This window comes from Varroa destructor, unplaced genomic scaffold (assembly GCF_002443255.2).
Source record: "Varroa destructor unplaced genomic scaffold, Vdes_3.0 BEIS01000003.1, whole genome shotgun sequence".
NCBI lineage: Eukaryota > Metazoa > Arthropoda > Arachnida > Mesostigmata > Varroidae > Varroa > Varroa destructor.
Window position 1 is genome coordinate 5,648,281 of NW_019211456.1, and position 19,087 is coordinate 5,667,367.

The window sequence follows — 19,087 nt, forward strand, 5'->3', positions numbered from 1 at the left end:
CTTAATTTCTCGTACGGTCCAAAAAGTGCCTGTGCTGTCTATTACGAAGGAGCCAAGTACGATTTTGTAGTAACAGGTTTAATTGTACAGACAATTACAGGGTAAAGATTACCGCGCGCGACCATCTTTAAATCGTTCTTACGGACCTAAAATCCCATTTTGTTTAACTACGTATAACCGAGCAGAACATAAGTTCCTTATACGAATATTCTTAGAAAAGTACATATCTCTGCAACTATCTGTGTATATAGTACAGAACTAGATTGTTCAGACCAGAATCAGTTACTGGCCACCGAGCAATAGGCATAATTGGCCTCCTCAGATGTTTCCACATAGGATCTACTTGCTGTCGTCGCGCACAATTCTAGGCACGTCACTTCCTGTCGACTAGCGTCTATATTGGTAACTGGCTTCTTCGTGGTTACCTAGAGCTTACATATGTGTGCATAAATGTATCTCCTTCTCTCTCTCTCTATCACTATATATATATCGTATCTTATACAAATAGGGCACGGGTCTGTCATTCGTTCGGTCACCATCTTCTTCGTTTTGCCGCTAACCGGCTGTTGTGGGTCCATCCTAGAGTACCATATATATATTCCAGAAGCTACCGCAGTAGAAAGAAGCGCTAGTAGCGTTGCTGCTGGATAGCGCTGAACTGGTGTTTATCATCCGTATTTTTCAGTTTTGGCTTTGCCTCAGCCAAGCAGACGATAAACCTTTTTCCCTACCATTTTGCCTCTGAAGATGCTGCTGTTCGATAGAACGACCTTTTTGTTTAGCTTCTTTCGTTCTCGCTCTGTGGTTCCGCGTCCCAGTTTATGCGAAATGAAACTAAAGACAAGGAGTGCATTTCCTTTTTACGCCCACCCGCAAATAGACCTCCGTTTAGTTTAAGATGATCTGGTACTATTCGCCAAAATCTCACCGTCCTACCTGATTATAACCCTTGCGGACAGAGTGACCTGGCTATTAGGTGCCTACGAAAAAATAATTCATATGCAATTATGGTGTACCTATTGAAAAAGGGTCAAAGAACAATAATGTAGAGTAGGCGGATAACTCTATTTAATATGTTTAAAGAACTATAGAATAGCATAAAGATGACTTGATCATTGACTATAGCAATGACCTGTTTGTGTTTTGTATTCTTGATGCTGGTTTTTTCATTGTTCAGTCGTAGTCTAGTTGGTCATTCTTTGAAGTTCTTTGAGTTCTTCAAGGCTGCACAGATCATTTCATATACAGAGTAACTTATACAGAGTAACGGTGTTACCTTACAAAAAAGCGGGTCGGTTCGCTTTTTTAAACTCTGCCATATCAATCGGCAAAATCTCTATTTGCTTTTTTTTTTTTGAAAGCGATGGTCGTTTACGTTACAATCTCTCTACACAAGCTGTTAATATAGCTATGAATGCGAACTGCTTTCTTCAGTATGATCTAAGCCACCTCTTTATATGCTGATCATTACCAGTCGTATTACTTCTAGACACGCTCGCAGATGGTGCGTGACGCTTTTCGCTGCGTCCACGTATACCAGTCAGCATCTAAGTATTGATTAAAAAGCAGAAGTTTGTTGAGAAGCTACGGGACTCTGGCCGTTCTTGTCTTAATTTAGGTTACGTTTTTAGCCAAAGCTATTCAGTCGACCTGTTTGTGCACAGCATATATTATCTGTCAGCTATCCATAAATACGAAATGTTAAAAACAGAAATAAACGTACGCTAGTGATCTCGATCAAATCGAAGAAGTAATTCGAATAGGACAAGAATAAGTAATAGAATGAAGGAGAACTTGAATAGTCGAAAACGTTCTGCTAAAAAACAGTACTCTGTGTCAGCAGTCATATTTTTGCACCCCATCGGGCGTTCAGAAATCAGTCGTACTGTACATTAGTTACAAGCTTGTGTTGCACAAACTCGTCGCCCTATTTGAATTTCGCGCCCTATTATATTCGTGTATTCGAATATTTGTTTTGTTCGATTCAGACGATACAGTTTTATTCTCTCCTTCCTCTCTTTCCCCTACTATAACGTCATAAAACCCAGTGAGAAAGAGAAGGAGGGGGAAAAATATCGTTCGAGAAAGGCAATAGGTTGGTGCCTTGTTCAGGGCTGCGGTGAAATGAGCGAAAAAGATACACGACGCGATACCTGTTCTTGAATCTGTAAGAGATTTACTAAACGAAGCCCGGCTACTTTCCTAACGCGACCCGACATAGGTGATAGGGCGACTTAAGTTAAACGCATACAGCAAAACACAAACAACAGGACGGCAGCATTTGTGCATATAGCATTATAGCTGGTAGCTTTGGCAAGTGTTGTACTGGTCTGCATTTCATAACGAGGCATCAAGTCAGTACAGTTGCTGTTACCTGATTGTCGGGGAAAGGAAGACGCACTTGCCTGCGCGCCAGATACTTGTAACTTGTAAATTGTTGTTTAGTTTGGTGACGCGCAGCGGAGCCAAGTGTGCCAGTTTAGCTTTACGGCTCGCTGCTCCTCTAACGGCGTTTGCAATGACCGAACTTCAGCTCAGTCAAGCTGACAGACAAACGACGGTTGGATCTAGTTCGTAAGCGAGCCACGCGTGCTGTTGGTGACTTCGGCAGCATTTGCCATATAACAGCAAGTACCGGAGCAGCGTCCGTACTGTTATACTATTATTGCCATTTCGACCAAGTTACTATAGGACGTGAGGGCTTGTGACAGTGGGCCAGCGGGGTTGCCGCCGCCGCCGCCGTCTAGCCCCACACCACCTGCCGTTACCGCTGTATGTTATCCATTGTGCCATTAACCTCATTGATGCTTCTTTTCTTTCACGCTACCATCTCTCCACCATTGTGATTAGCCACTATCACCACCCTCTTCGAGCAGATGACGAGACAACGACATTCTAAGCGCGCGTTGGTCGGTATGTATAGCTCTGAGTTCTGTGGTTTTAACCGCGGCGATGACCGCAAAGATGAGCGGTCGTGATGAGGGTGGAAAAACGATCTGGAAGAGGACAACAATGCACTAAAGCTCAATGCTTCAACAGCTAGCCAGCCAATCATTCAGCCTATAAAGCAGACCAAAGGCAAAAAACGAGAGTCTAGACATTCAACCGTAATTTACGCGTACGCGTATTCATTGTCTGCCTGGTACGACATCGACCATAACTGTAGTCGTATAGAGAAACGGGGTCGAAAAGGTTAGCGATTCTCAGCGGCTATGCCAGTGTCCATATTCCGTCTAGCGTCAACCTCAGCCATACATTAAGCTGGCCATCTCTAAAGCCGTTCGCCGATTTTTTTAAACGGCCAGGTGAACATGTGTAATGTGCCAGCAGGAGAGAGGGGAGGGGGAGGGGGAGGAACTTCAATTGTCACAGGTTAAATCATATCTGTTAGTAATGAAGGATTGCTTGCACTTCGTACCGACATTTATCTACCACTGACTGATGATAGATCGTAAAGCTATCAACGGGACAATTAATCATTGAAGGTATTGAAGACATTGTGCTTTATTTGTGCAAGTTTTACTCCAATTTACATTGATAGGACTTGAAGATCGGTTCTGTTTGTTCACCTGGTCAATAAGTTTGGTGAAACTTTATGCCGAAAGTTCAACCTTTTCGCTAGGAGCTCTGCGACCATGAATCTATCTAGCGGGAACAGGATCGACCTGACTGAAAATGTGCGGGGACAATAGTTTGTCTGAGCCAGTCGCTAAAGCTAAAACGTCAACGAACAATATTTAGGACGATTTAAAACAAGGTAAAAATCGAAAAGGCTCATTCCTCAACGAATAGATAAATCCGTTGTTTTTTCACTGACGAAAGTTTGGCCTAACAAAGCTCTGGCGTAAAGCAGTTTTAATCGATAATATCACTCATAAATGAGGCGGACCACTACACCAGAATGGAAATTTATTTTTACTTGCTCAATAATCAAACACCCTATATATTCATGCAAGTCGTAAGCAAAACACTTGCGCATCATCTAGCTCGGTGTATTGGATATATATGTAAGATCGGATATAACACCCTTACGTCTATATTGTAACAATATTGAACAGTTTCATTAAGAGCTTTACTTTGTGATTTGTATAATCAACAACTAGTACAAGCTGTTCCGATATCTACTAGGGGAATTTTTCCTATAAGCGGACATTTGGTAAAAACGACTTAATCGAGTCCAACCATACAAATACGCATATATATATGATGTTAGTCTACTTATATACGTAGCTACGCGGCACTGACGAACCATATGGCTAGCTTGAAACGTTCTATCAAACATCACCCTTGCGAAAATAGAAAAATCGCCCATAGAGTAAGGTAGAGCCTTAACTCAAGCGGCTTTCATTACGGTAGCTCTTTGAATGATTAGTATCCTTCTACCAACCGTGTATTTGTTGCATCCTAGTTGTTTTGGACAAATGTACAGTGGTCTGTTCTTTCTTATTACCTTAACCTTAGTTATAGGATTACTAAGGTTAAGGTATCCAAAGTACACTGCTTTGATCAGACCTCAAAAATAACTGTTTTGAACTCGCGACAGCGTGCTTGTATCAAGATGATACTGACTTTTTCTGTCGCTTAATCACCTAAAGTCAGTGATCTATATCTTTGGAGTCCATTATGTGTCATTCGCTCATTGATACCGCAGTATTGTCAACATGAAACCTTTACCTAATGTTATCTAAACGAATTTCGACACTAATTCATTTCTATCGGGTTTTCTGGAATACCGCACAACGTAACCACACCCAGTTTCGTTTGGACGCGACACTCCGCGTTGGTCATTACTTGCTCAATTGGGTTTTCCTCACCTCGTTCGCTCTGCTCTGACCAGCGCTGCTCCGCGATGCTTCGGTCGGCGGTGGACCGCTCTTCGGCAAACGAACCACACTTCTGCTATCCAGCGTCACTCAGAAATCTTTTGGGTCTAATCCAGATACATGAAAATGTGCTAAAAGGATGAAACTAATATTAACTATCTTGTTCACTTGTGCGACGCGATTTTTGTCCTTCTGATGGTAAGTGTATCCAGTAGGCTCAAAAGCAGCCAGGACGCTAACGACGATCATACATTTCGTATCGAGCTAGCCGATTTGCTGTTCGAGTAGCCGAAACGTCGTCTTTGAATGCGGGCTTCGATTTCTTTCGTTTACAATGTCTGAGCGAACTAGAATTTTGCATGGAAATGACTCCAATAACAGCCGTAACAACCTACATGGGACCTGAGTCGGTACTCTGCGCCTGCCGCTGCGTTATTGCCCTGCCGTTGGCACCACAAAGTGTTTTGTCACCGTCGCAGTGCAAACGTTCAATCACAGTTCGTCGTCTACTGCACTAACACTTTCGGCGCTAGCTTAATTACACTACTATAGGCTACTTAGAATGGAACCCCCAGTGATGGCCGTTCAACGATCAGCACAGGCAGACGCACGCGCACACACATCCATGTACATACAGATGGTATCGTCTGCGGCTCAAACCGGCAATAGAGCTACAATGAGGGGATGCTATGGCGTTTGCTGCTGGCGTGGTCGCTCCGTTATTTCGAGCCGCAGCACTACGTAAATATGCCCAATATTCAGTATCCAGCTACGCTCAGTCCCCCGAGCTGTTGTGGGCTCGCTCTGTGCGCTGCCCCACGCCATTCGTGAACTGCTTTCCAGACCCCTTCCTGGCTGCAGTTCTGATTGTTATTAGCTAGAGCGGCGGCTGTCGCCGCCAACTGAGAGAACTGCCATACTCTTCCAGCTACAATATTTTCCTTTCGGCGCGCTTGCTCGCCAACTGAATCACTGGCTCGCTTCTTGCGGCCAGCGCGGCTTCTGGTCAGCGCTGGCGGCAACAGGAGCGGCAGTGGCGGCGACGCCAACGAATGCCGCCGCCGCACTCGTCGTCAGATGGAGCAGTATTGACTCCAGCAGTAACAGCTCTAGCTGAGTCATCTGCGGAAAGGGCAATCGTCAACGACTTTAGGCCGTATAATAGGTGAGCAATGGGCAAGCAAAGTAAGCCTACTGGAGCCCTGCTGTCTACCGCTGACGCTGATTATAAGGAGCACCAGAATCGCCACTATCATCGCCATAGCCGCTGCTCACACTTTAGTTTGTAGCCGCAACGGCAGTAACTATTGACATCGCCAAAGTTTTAGTACCAGCAGTAGCATCAGTCGAGTCGTTAGCCGTCTGCGAATGTGTGCTTGTCTGCCGGCGCACCTTAGCACGCATATATCTTAGCTTGTGAGATTGTCTATAGCTTGCTATAGCTTGAGCAGACGACTCCCTCAGAGCTAGATAGTGACTAGAGCATTACCCAGTCGCCATGTTCGACTTGACTTACCCTGTGTTTGTTTCGTCAGGAGTCAAGTCATCGCTAGTCGGAACATCTTTTGTTTCAAACACTGCGATAGTTATTACGTTTATTCATTCCTTCCTTTCGCCTCCATAACGTGCCAACATTTGGAAGAGCATTGAGAAAGAAAATTAGATTGATACATCTTATTCTCGTTAGTAAGGTGCGACGCGAGGAACGCGCACTCGAGCGATATTATCATCACTATATAATGATGTTATTAGAAGAATACGCTGTCTTGCGCGAATGGCCTTGCCGCCCCCAGGTTCGCCTAAGCTCCTTTGCATCAGCGAGAAGAAAAACACGGTAAGCGCTTTGGAAAGCCACGCCTGAAGCTGACAATTACCCCCCCGCTCCAACCCCGGGCATATATGATGCCGTATGCTATCGAAATTATCACCACTAAAACAGGAAGCTTCCCTCGATATAAAAAAGAAGGTTAGTTCAGATTTAGGCGTATCGATCACAAGGGCTGGCAAGCATTGGGATGCGATATCATCGCGTTGACAGCTACATCTAAAATGGAGCAAGTAAAACAATGAACAAATTTTTTAATTCGTTTTTTTCCATTGTTAGTTCACCCTTTGGTAAACCATTCAACGTTGAGCATGTCCTTGGACTATGTTCTTGAGCCAAGCTAACAAAAATAACATGCGATTATCTAACGTGTCCGTTGCGGCGTGGAAGTAAAAGAACGTGCTATGGACTGGTTTGTTTACCACTGCAATACATAGAACAGCATCTCGTATGGGTGATAGAATACGTATTTATCCTTCGGCTATGTCTGTCAAGCCTAATTGTTGACGACCTTGTTACTACTGCCGCCACTAGCGACAATAGGGTGAAGCAATGTCGTTGCATCTACCCGTAGCACAAGGTGCAGACACAAACTCTCCGCTTGTGTAGTTAAAAACACGTAATAGAGTTTTCCACCGAACTTACGAAAGGACTATAGTAAGTTGTTCACGGGTCTAGTAATTACCGTACTCATTCCATAGGAGCTGATCATTCAGACCAAAAGGATCGATTTTGTTGCAATACAATAGAAAAATAAATGCACGTAAAAAACAGAGTTTCTGGCTTTCATTAATAATCAGTTCCTTTGATTTGTAGAAATGCCGACTTTGGAGACATCGAGGCCGTCTATTTTGATGCCCTAAACGCCAATTTCACTTACAAATTGTCAGTTACTGGAACTATAAGAAAATCTAAGGAATCTATTATTAATCTGTCATCTTGAGTCAAATGCCTCTCAGCCGCTTAGAAGTAAGCTCGCTAAGTTCGCATCGTGTCGATTAAGAGTAGTCAATAAAATTCGTCATGAAGATACAACAGAAAAAATACGTCAGAAAAAGCAACAGTGTTCATTATTAACAATGTTATTTCTAGCACCTTTGTAATGTCCTATCTCAAGTAAACAACTTATATGTAAGTTATGTTAATGTTATATATTTGATCATAAAATTATATGTGATTTTATGATCAAATATATAACATTCCGGCGATACTGTATCGTTGAAAGGGCTCCCGGACCATTATAGAAATTTTAGAAAATCTTCGAAGTTTAATGAAGTATCACACAGGCTCCACAGGCGAAATGTCGAGGACAAAGACTCCGATCCGGTGATCTCTTTCTGTATCTCCGTTCTACTCTATTACTATACAAAAAAAAAATATGTACAAACGAATAAACAAATTTACAAATTGGACTTTTCCTCTTTTGGAAAGCCACTATTACCGTTCCATGTACTGAACGCTAGTTCTGGCATACCTCACGTACAGATTCATGCGGGATATCGTCAGTTGTCTTCTATTTTGTTTTAATGTATAGGGCAGAACATCTCATTGAGATCGCCGGGAGAAACAAGTCTATAATTGTTGTACGATCAGGTAGGCGGCAGCGGCCGTAATGAAATAAAGGTGTTTTGTTCACGGGTGGCCGTCATAATCCGCCTAACTGTCTGTCGAGCCCACAGTCTCTCGTATACATTTCCGAGCATTGTTTAATGTAACCTCGGCTCTGCGGCGAATAGATCGGTAGTGGCCGACAGCGACGACGACCAGCACTCCGCCCTGCCGCAATTTCTTCCATCGCAATGGAGCTATGTAAGCATGTCTCTAGAGCTAGCTAGCCGAAGCTCCTTTATGTTGTTGGAGTCCATCACCGGCACCACAACAATGATAAGGCTTTCAGCCAGTATGATTACTTATATGCATGTTTCTGTATCGTTCTCCGTCAGTGGCATCAGCGGAGATGATGACGCTATGATGATGATGATAGTCACAGTTGGTTGGTTTGTGCTGTGTTTGATTCACTCGTTGAGGCCACTGAATGACCGTTACTGCGGCTAACAAACAGAAAACTACAATGGATAGTAATAACAAGAAAACAACAGCGTCATCCTCTTAGTGATGCGGATGGAGGCCGCGTTAGTGCCGGACAAAAGCTACCTGCGACGCGAGATCAGGTCGATGGACGTCTGCAATGGCGCAGAGATATAAGCGTAGAAAAAAAAAATCTGCTCGAACCCTTTCCGAATTCCGTCATTCTATGATATTTACGTTTCGCGTAAATCACATTCATACATCTAAATGATCACAACACAGACAAGTTCATATAGTAAATATTCATATCGTATCGTACATATACTTTGAACACATGAGCAATTTATGTGGTGCTCTCTGAATGTTTCTATTGTTATATAATTAAAGCACATCTCCTGTGGGGTCGTTGTCGTTTTTGTCTATTTCATTAACTATATAACCCGCGATGATTGCGCTGTACATTTACTATTATTGACACTAAAACGTCCATATCGAAGAGAATAGCCCTGAAGCAACCCAAATATTAACACAGAGACGCCATTAGATATTAATAATTAGAGTATTCTACAATAGTCACCTGTAGATCTTCTACAAGGTACTTTTACCGTATGGAGCTCTACAGCTTCGTTCTATCTACTGCTGAAACGAGTCCGCTGTAAAGGCGTCCCCGAAGAATTTAAGCCTCACGGCAAACATGAGATAAATACACACTGACCTAGAGATGAAGGATAACTCGCTGGCGCACAGTTCGAAGTGTATCCATTGATGAACATAACGTTGAACGTGTATGTACGCTAGTTGCCCCTTCGCCAGTTCCAGTTGTCTAGCCTTTATGAAAATTCTAACGGTGCTACCTATCTTTTCGTCAGTTCCGTAAATAGCGCTCGTTATTAATTATTATTATTGGTTTTCTAACCGAAGCCCATAATTTTGTTTGCCCAATATACGGAGAGGCTAGCGTCGTATAGATGAGAACTAACCCAATAATATTTCTGAAAAACTGTATTGTTAACAATATTATAAAGGTTTAGCTAGGACGAGGCAGATATTACAAGAGAATGCGCCCGACCTGATGTCCCCTTACGTTTATACCTTAAGCCTTCTAACTTATTGTTCTAGCAGAACTCCATTATGAGAGTTGTTTGAGAGGGGCGGATTTACTGTTTCGGCCACATTGTGCGAGAAGTAGCACATAAAAAATTAGCTCAGTAAATTGTTAGATGTATGATGCCGCAAACCTTTAACCTTGAAATCGGTTCACGTACAAAACGGATTCCCCCCAAAAAAACGGAACGATTTTTCTTTCGGGCAATCCGCCTCAAATTTGAGATGGCTTGATCGATGGTCTTCTCATTGCTCCGCACCTCTTTCCGAATCGACATTTATAGGCACTAAGTCTACGTGCGATCCTCTACAATTGAAATTTTATAAAATACATTATATATCATGTTGCTAGGCGCTATTTATTACGCTTTTATCCTTTTTCCTTCTACAAACGAGACTACGAATACTGTCGACGAACGTGCGGACACTGCCGACCCTGTTGGACTAGGGCGGGACGAAGCTAGCAGTAAGGCACTTCATCTATCGTATTCAATGCCGACCCCGACGATGTTCTTAATACCTACATAGGCTTCCTTTCTCAGGCACGCCCCAATGCCCCTCCATCAAGCCCACAGATATACAAAGACCATAAATAGGCTAGTATTTGTGTGCGAAATCGCAAAACACAATGTAAATTCTTTAGCACAAGCATAGCTATCTGCTGTGGCTATTCATTCGCGGATTGGCTCCATATCAATTTGCTATATGCCCTGTGCCCCCGCAGCGATGCTGTTTGATCTTCGTCGTCTGAGAATATGGTGACGTAAGTGAAAATAGGAAACCAACGGTAAATGATCAAAACCTGAACATCGTGCATGACCCTGCGAAAGCCAAATACCGGCAGAAAAGTGAGTCGTTTCAATGCAACATATCATAAATACGTAATTCGAACAAAAGAACAAAGGTGCATCGTAAGGTGCAAATAGATTATAATCATGTTGAGGTGTTCTTCATGATCAGCATAAGCTGCCAGAACGGAAGAATATACTGTAGACAAACCATCAAACGGTTACCCTACAATGTCTTCGAATATTTCAAGCGCAGAAGCTGTATGAGTATATTGATATTTTTCTCGCTTCGTGATTATCTTTCGTACTTGATGCCCTGACAGCATGTCTGAATACGAGGTTCTAATGAAAAGCACGGTACACAGCTTCGACCTGTCAACTCGCCAGCAGAGCAGCACCGGTACTGATCGCGCAAAGCATTTATTAACTATTTGACTTGGATTTTCCATTTTGGGAGTGTTTTTTACGATCATTGAGTGCACTCACGCGCCAGCTGTTAACCTAACGATTTTCAAGACAGGTATGATACGTTGCCTGTGTAGCATACGTTAAAAAAGGAGCATCTGTTATCTTTAATTTACGTAGAAGTAATCTCTTTCTTAGCCGATGCTCTAGAAAGCAGGCGGAAGAAGGACTAGCTGGAGAACAGTCATGTATTCTCGTTGATTTATCTCCCGCCATTGCTATTATTGTCGTTGTTCTGAAAAACGATCATGTACGACAGGGCACGGACAACAACCAACAAATAGCTAAAGGGAATTTAAATAGCTAGGAACGCCCTCTGCTATTAAGGCCGGCCCAGCCGTTCCTGCATCGAGCAGGCAACGACCTCTTCTTCCTCCTGTTCGTTGATTCGATTTTTCCGGAAGAAAAAACATACAAACGAAAAGGAAGAAGAGCGCTTTAGTATCTGCCACATATCCCCGAGCACTCACACATTGCTACATTGTTCCAGGCAAACTCATTAGTTCATTGGAGAGTACATTCGCAGTTTCGCAAGCGAGCACTTGTCGATGCAGCGCATGTCGAAGGAAGACCAGGTGGCGACAAGAGGAGCATATGAGTGTCCTGAGAAGACGCTCGACAAGGAGACGATCACAGCGGGATAGATTGCCCCCAAACTACTAATAATACATAGGCACGTATTCAGTGGCTGCACGCCACTCGGGCTTGCGTTTGCTTGCAGAGGCAAACCCGATACCATTATATATGTACTTTCCTAATTTTCGTGTGATTAAGGGTACGATTGATATCGTTTGTTCTTCCCACCGCAGGAATGAATTCAGGCGAGAATAAGTCCCGTCTACTCATAGATGAGATGAAGGAACGCGGAAAGGAGTAGGGGTCTTGTTGACAACACGGCACTTCAAGAAAACTAGCTTGGTCGTTTTCTTCTCTCTTGTCCTGATGCGCCGTATAGTAGGCCGATAATCCATTGCTTTCAAGAACAAATCTGCTCAGGTGTCTATAAATGTAAGCATTGTCAAGACGTTTATTAGAAGCAGGTAGATGTTTGCACCGAAACCTCCCTAACCTCCGTTGGCAGCTCTGAGTTCCTGATTTTGAGCTAACGTTCTTTTGTGAACATCTGGAGTAGCCAGCAACGCGTGAAAAATATAGCATCATAAAAACGAGTAGTCCAACTTAGTTAAATTGCCAGAGTGACAGCATGACTTAATAGTGTAAGGCGTGTCTTTATTTATACTGCACTGATGGTGCGACCGGTGTATTTGATATATGAAAGGTTTATAACCCACAGCTGTGGCAACTACAAAAAAGAAGACAAAATAATAGAAAAGCATAGCTGGAATAGGTGCATATTGTCTTATACTTTCCTGTTTCCATTTCATATCTTGCAAGCGATTGAGTATGCAAAAGCAATCCAGTGACCTACTTCCGTACATTCAGAGGTGAACTTTGAAAACCGCCTTCAGTTTGTTTTGTAAAGGGCAAAAAGCCTTATTACAGATATTCACGAGTAGAAGATGTAACTTACTGCTATTATCTTTTATTCTCCTAAAAATCCCTAAATCATTATATTAATTTTAAAGTTTTAGCTCTTTAAAACCAATAAATAACCGCATTTGAATGGGGAGATCGAGCTGTCATAGATACGACACTAGGACATGCCGTTTCCATCGTGGTTGTACGTGTACTCTTAAATATAACGAATGTAGTTCTTTGGGATATATGAATTCATCAGTAATTCCACACATTTTTTTTTTGTTTTTATAGCACATATCATTCAAACCTATTCATTATACATATTATGGTGAAAACGAGCATTTGAAGATGAACGGTTTGCTATGCTGGATGTACTCAATGCCTTCACTATGTTCAAGTCACGAGTGATTATAATAAATAAATAAAATAAGCCGTTCGTGACGTTTACTGGTGTGGCTTGTGCGGTCCGTTAATGGCTGTTGTTCGCTTGTAATTGTCGATTGTACCCACGAGTAATAACAAATAACGTGGCGCTTTCAATCCACACGAACAGGCTTTACTGCCTTGTCGTCTGCTCCGCTACACTTTCCCACCGAAGGGTCACCTAAGCCACAGATAGGACTACTAGGTCTCGCACAGCCACTTACCAGAAAACGACACGTGTCGTAGACTTCATATATATCTGAACACTCTAAAGGTAATCAATAGTGAAATAATCGAAAATAAATATCGGTAAAGTTGTCAGAGAAATTCAGCTTCTAGTGGCACTTACCACTTGTTGACGCTACGGTATTACATACAAGGATGACGATGTCCATTTGTTGACACTGATGATTGAAATTTTAAAATTGGTGGGATTGCTGTTCAAAAGGTCTTCTGCCAAAGTCAATAAATATATGCAATAGGGTCGTGCAACTGCTATTTTATGTTGGTGCTTGTTGTTACGAAGCACGTAGAGAGTGCTTAAACATTATGCAATACTTTACATTGGTATGGAGAAAAATTCAGCGAAAAAATATACCAGGAAATGTCATGCTTAGTTTGATATTGTGAACCAGCGAGATTTCAAGCTAGAATTGTCACTTAAAAGAAACAAAAGTATCTTAATATATTTTTAAAGCGAATTAAATGATCCTCAAACCTTGGTGAACGTCCCATGGTTCAGTAGCTTTTTAAACAACCCATAGTGCAACGGTTCCACTATTCAGCTGAATGCCTATTACAGATGTGTGTATCGCTTGGAATCATTTGCTATATTACTAACTAATAACGTCTAAAAGATTCAAGTGTCACGCCACATATATAGTATATAAGATATCACATTGTGTGGTTGTCTCCCAGCACGAAATGACGCGAGTCTACGCTCGTATTCGAACCCAAACCAATATATGTCCCTAAGGTTGAGCAGCCAAACACTACCCACTGCGCCATTACTAAAAGACTTTACGATGCCAGATCTATCTATATAAGTATTGTAGTACGATCGTCTGAGTCCTCATCTTCATTGATTCCAGTTGATCGGCAGAAACGTCGACGAAACAGATACCCACACTCCTTCTAGGTAATCTAATCTACTATGACTAGTAAATAGCTTGGTATGGGATCCATTTGTATGGAGCGTCGCACCCCTTCATTAGATGCAATTTGATCTACATATCCTCTTCTTTTGCATTTTGCTTGCTTTTCACGTAACAGTGATCCTATAATTACCAACCTGAGCCCTCCTTATTTTTGAAGTTACAGCGACTCGTTTTCGCATAAGATGGCGGACAAAAATAGCACTTGTCTTTGCACAAGACGAGCGGACGTTTCGGACTTCTTTACCTACCTTGGTTAATGTGAAATCTCTTTCCCCTATAGAAACAATGTTTTTTGGGGACAGCTCGTCGCAGGATAGCAATATTGGTTCGCCTTAAATTCCTGTTCCTGACCTGTCAAGTATTCGTCGTCCACCTGGACACTCTTTACTATTTTTCGCGCTTCGCTTTCTTCCTTTTTTATACCCCTCTTTCTACCTTTGCTTCCTTTAACTCGTACGCTTTCGCTCTTTCGATATAAAACGGGAATTCAGCGGAAAATAGAAGTTGTGGGTATGTTTAGAGATGTTATAGCCGAACAGAATACTGCACGTAGTGCCCTTCTTTGATTACCCGGGTCGAGATAAATACGATAATAAAGTTCGTGTGCCCTATGAAAGATGCATACTTTTCGTAAATGGGCCATTGTTTCTGAACAGCAGCAAATTGTTTTATCTGGTTCGTCTTGCTTCGTATTATCCACGATTGTTGGCTGTATATACCAAATTTTCCAGCCTTCGGCTTCTTTAAGTTCTTTAGCCTGATTATTATGTTTTTCAAAACCGTCTACTCCGCAGATCATTCAGAGGTACCGGACTCTTCTAGACCATCTGAGGACTGCAACGGTTCTGGGATTTCGGTTCCTCAATAATGCTTAGACTACATTTTAATCATTGTTGCATATCTTCGGGTAGTCCCACGGTTGGCGCGCGACCAGCAACAATTTTTGTTTGTTTAACAATGACAATGATAAAATATAATACATTAGTATATCGAAAATGTAATGTATCTACATTATTAGTACACAATATACGCGACAAGAAAGCTAGGTAATTATTATTATTATCAGTTAATACCATGTTTATAACTAGTAGTTACTATAATACGCTATTTTTCTTTGCAGCATACGAGCCACTAAACTTAAACTGCTAACCTGAAGTGTCCTCAATGTAATCGATAAGCGTAAATTACAACCTAAGCAATAACCACGGAAACGGGTCAAATCGGGCCCACGTCCATGGTCGCGTTAATTGTTAACGAACGACGGCGGCCCAGGAAAACGCTGAAAGTAAATAAAATGTAATGGGTGCGCCAGATTATGTCACTGGTGTCCTGTTTTCTAGGGCAGCCATTTGCTAACCGCAATTGCTAAGCAATAATTTCGTTAGTTATCCTCTTGTTGGCCAATGGCCATGTCCTCCGTCGTCACTTTAGGTACTCATACTTATACTCTCTATTTCATCTGTTTAGAAACGCAATGAACTGTAGGAAAATCAGGCGTGGCAAATACGTTCCAATTTTATCCTTGACGTTTAAATGAGCTCGATATGTATATATTTAAGCAACTTCAGACAACCTACCTCCGGCTCGCAGTTCCTGTAACAGCTGTCTAGCGGCCGATTCACTACGGGCGTTAAGCACACTTTATTTCGCTTTGGATATTTCTGTATAGCTTCTTGCACAACCAGTCAACAAAGACGGCGACGACGCCCTTTCCGTTCACTTAGTTCAACGTTACGACGTTCTTCTTTTCGTTCTGCTGAACTCGTCGTATGGGTGCGCGTCTTTGAAAATAAAAATTGGTACTAGAAGCACTACCTTTCACAGGCACGGCACTCACAGAACAAGCAAATTCGTATATCGTTGCCCACGTGGTAGTAATAGTGCTATTAAATATGCATACGCGGATTGCGGTCCCGCTCTCTGCTATGGCCAACTCGAATTTTTCGACCGCAGTGCTCAAGGTTGCCTACAAGTTACAAGTTAACTTGGCTTTGGATTTGGCTTGTTGATTTAATGCAAGAGGTCGCCACAACGCCCGACAACAGCATAGCTTATCAAAGATACTCGCTCTTTCTTTGCACGATGGGCTTAACGTAGAAGTTCAAGTAGAATAGGAACCTCAGTGGCCAAAACAAGACGTACATAAGTATGTAATTAGCTCCTATGAATAACACAGTAGTGCATGCATACGCTTTGTGAATGAATCTTTTTTCGTGAGTAGATTGGTCACCGAATAGATTTCTTTCGTAAACGAAAGATAGTTAGGTGGATGAGTGCTACCACGATGAACGCTGCTGTCCTTGCTACAGTCTACTCCATCAGGAAAACGGGCGACTCAGTAAAAGGTTGGCGTTCATTATCAAGCAGCAAACGGACAAATGCACAAACGAGGCGCCGATGAGAATGTTGTGCACTTTCAGTAGATCGTCGAGGCCGCAAGACTGGCGATTTGCTGAACGGGCTCCTTGAGCGCGACTACGTTGACTTCAGCTGCTACTGGTATTATGCGTGGGTACAGGCCGATAGCCGCGGAGAATCGTTCACTTTTTTCACCTGAGCAGCCTGAAGCGACAGCTGCAGCAGAAGTGGACCTGCCGATGCGGTCGCAGACAACGTCCCGAGTACCGTTGGCTGGTAGCGACGGCCTTGCTGGTGGCCTACACTGACTGAATGGCGCTGGCTGTTTGAAACGGCCGGGAGAAGGGGGCGGGTGTAACAGTTCAGTTGAGTGCTCGTGCAGACGGCCGCCGCCGCCGCCGAGACAGGGTGTATGCGGCAACTCAGCGAGAATGAGCAGCGTTGTGTGGCCTACGCCGCCTGGATGACAGTTGAGGGAGCGGGCGATCCCAGTGGCCAACATGGTGGAGTCCGCTGCTACCGCTAAAGGAGCGCGAGAGAGGCTACGACCGATGGGAGTGGGGCTACAATGGTTCAAACGATGATCTGAGCGCGGACTCATGAACGTTACGACCAGCTAGGACGAACAGGGCCTACGAGCAAGCGTCTACTGTAGACTTGACAAACTAGACTTTTATCAAAGTCACAGATAGAAGAGAAAAAAGGAACCAGCTAAATAGATAGCCACAATGAAAACAAGTTTAAATGATATTACGATTATAGCTAGCATTTAGGATATGATTGCAAAGTTCAAGGTTATTATATATATATAATGCCGTATATGGTATTTCATAGAACGCAGTTGTTCAGGGTTCTAGTCACAAAAACAATAGCATCAAGGGTAAGGTAATTTTTGTCCTGTGAAAAATACCTCTACGAAGAGGTGCATAGAATAGCTTTAGGTTCATTCTATGCTGTCAACGCGAGTCGTTTAATATGTCTCTTCTTTAAGAATATGTCAATATACTTACCAAATTGTGGATATTATTTCTGGATTCAGTTTTCCAACTTTGTAAGCAAGACCACAAAGGCCTTTTTATGATGTAGATAGGTGCGTGTGGCTTATGAAACGGGCGCATTTCGAACTAACCCTTGACATACCCCGGACGTTCAAATTATCTAGGCTAACAACGAGAAAAAATATTTTACATAAAAAAAAAATGGCTTTATATAGCAATATTTAACCTAGCATATTTTTATCTGTTTTTTAATTGTTGGTTTATTACCGTCTAACCATTCTTTACGCTAGCCATTATTTGGCATTTTTTAGCTATAGTAATCACGAAGCTAATTGAAGAGTAATACAATTATAAGCTGTAATAGCGTCCTATTAGTACGACAGTTACTTGAAAAAACTTATTTGAAAATAGATCCTAGAAATTCATGCCTCAACCGGAAACGTATCACTTGGCACCTCATCTCACTTAAATGTTTATTACGTACTACTAGGAGTTACGTCAAGTCCTTATACTCAATACGTCGAGTACTTATATTCAATCTGTCCTTGGTAAACTCTAATGCCTAACGATAACCTCAAATGTAGTTTCAGAGATTTGTTAAAAAAAACATGAAGACATATTGGAAATCTATTTGGATGTCAAATCAAACTACAGTGAATCTCTCCTATACAAAATCTACCTTAAGCTACTGCCTATTAATGAATTAGATAGCTACATAAATTAGGTGCAGTACAATCACGCAGATTATCCTGATCTGTCAAGGAGCGATAAATATGTCTTCTAATCTTCGGTTATTTGACATCGCATCTTTGTAATTGGCACGGTAGTAATTGCTGTAGCTGCTGTTATTGGGCAGGAACCGTGACGCTGCGTAAGGCTTCTACCTGCAGCAGATAAGGAAGGAAGCAGTCTATCTATTTGAATTAGCAACAGGGTCAGGATGGGTCAATTCCCGTGGCTAGAGCTAGTACATGGTTGTTCGCCGCTTTCTTGACAAAATCAACATGTCAGTAGCCAATATCAGTGATGGTCGTGCATAGTAGAATCAATAAGACCATTGATATATATCACAGAAGTAGAATTCGCGTAAATAAGTAAAGCTGCGTTATTATATGCAATGCATATGGTAGACAGCTTTCGATATATTTTTAACCTGTTATTATTAAGCTCTACAAAATAACGCGTTTCTACACAAACTCACAAGGATCGATGGCAATGCGCTCTTCCGAAACCCTATTTAAGCGTAGGACAAGTATAAAAAGCCTGCGACGAAAATGAACGCACAACAACACTCACGTATCTAATTGACGTTAACAGACACAAACAAGGCTTATACGCAAGCATACTATGGGGAGTTAGTACTAAAATATTGCGTAAGCGAAGGGTTTCGTGTCTCGTTCGTTGTTGCAGCCTTCCAGGACCTACGGAGGGCGTTTGACTCGCAAAAAGAATTTCTTGTTACTTCCATATTCCTTTGGAATTATTTTGGATGGATTCAGTGGGCCTTACATTTCTTCGATTATATGTAAAAGGTGAATTTTTTTGTAATCGTGTTTACAAAATCACCGGGCCTTATACTGGCAGAACTAAAATGTTTTTCTTACCCTACGAGATGTAATACTGTTGCAGGCCATATGAG

At 42.3% G+C, this 19,087-nt stretch overlaps 1 protein-coding gene and 1 long non-coding RNA gene across 4 annotated transcripts in view; one reads left to right on the forward strand and one right to left on the reverse strand.

Moving 5' to 3' along the window:
* Positions 1-16,844, reverse strand: part of LOC111246606 (uncharacterized) — a 41,767-nt gene extending 24,923 nt beyond the window's left edge. Inside the window, exons 1-2 of one of the 3 annotated variants that reach the window (XM_086983017.1) lie at positions 15,670-16,844; positions 15,243-15,371 (exon numbers count right to left, since the gene is read on the reverse strand). The gene's annotated coding sequence lies outside the window, so the exon portion shown is untranslated. Of the gene's footprint in view, positions 1-4,814; positions 5,786-15,242; positions 15,372-15,669 lie in introns of those variants that run through there. The other 2 variants (XM_022796474.2, XM_022796475.2) reach the window with 2 other exon arrangements.
* On the forward strand, positions 6,042-15,408 carry LOC147756440 (uncharacterized). The gene is made up of 3 exons (XR_015323331.1): positions 6,042-6,657; positions 11,524-11,706; positions 15,213-15,408. It is a non-coding gene; the product is annotated as an uncharacterized LOC147756440 (long non-coding RNA).
* Positions 16,845-19,087: the final 2,243 nt, after the last annotated feature.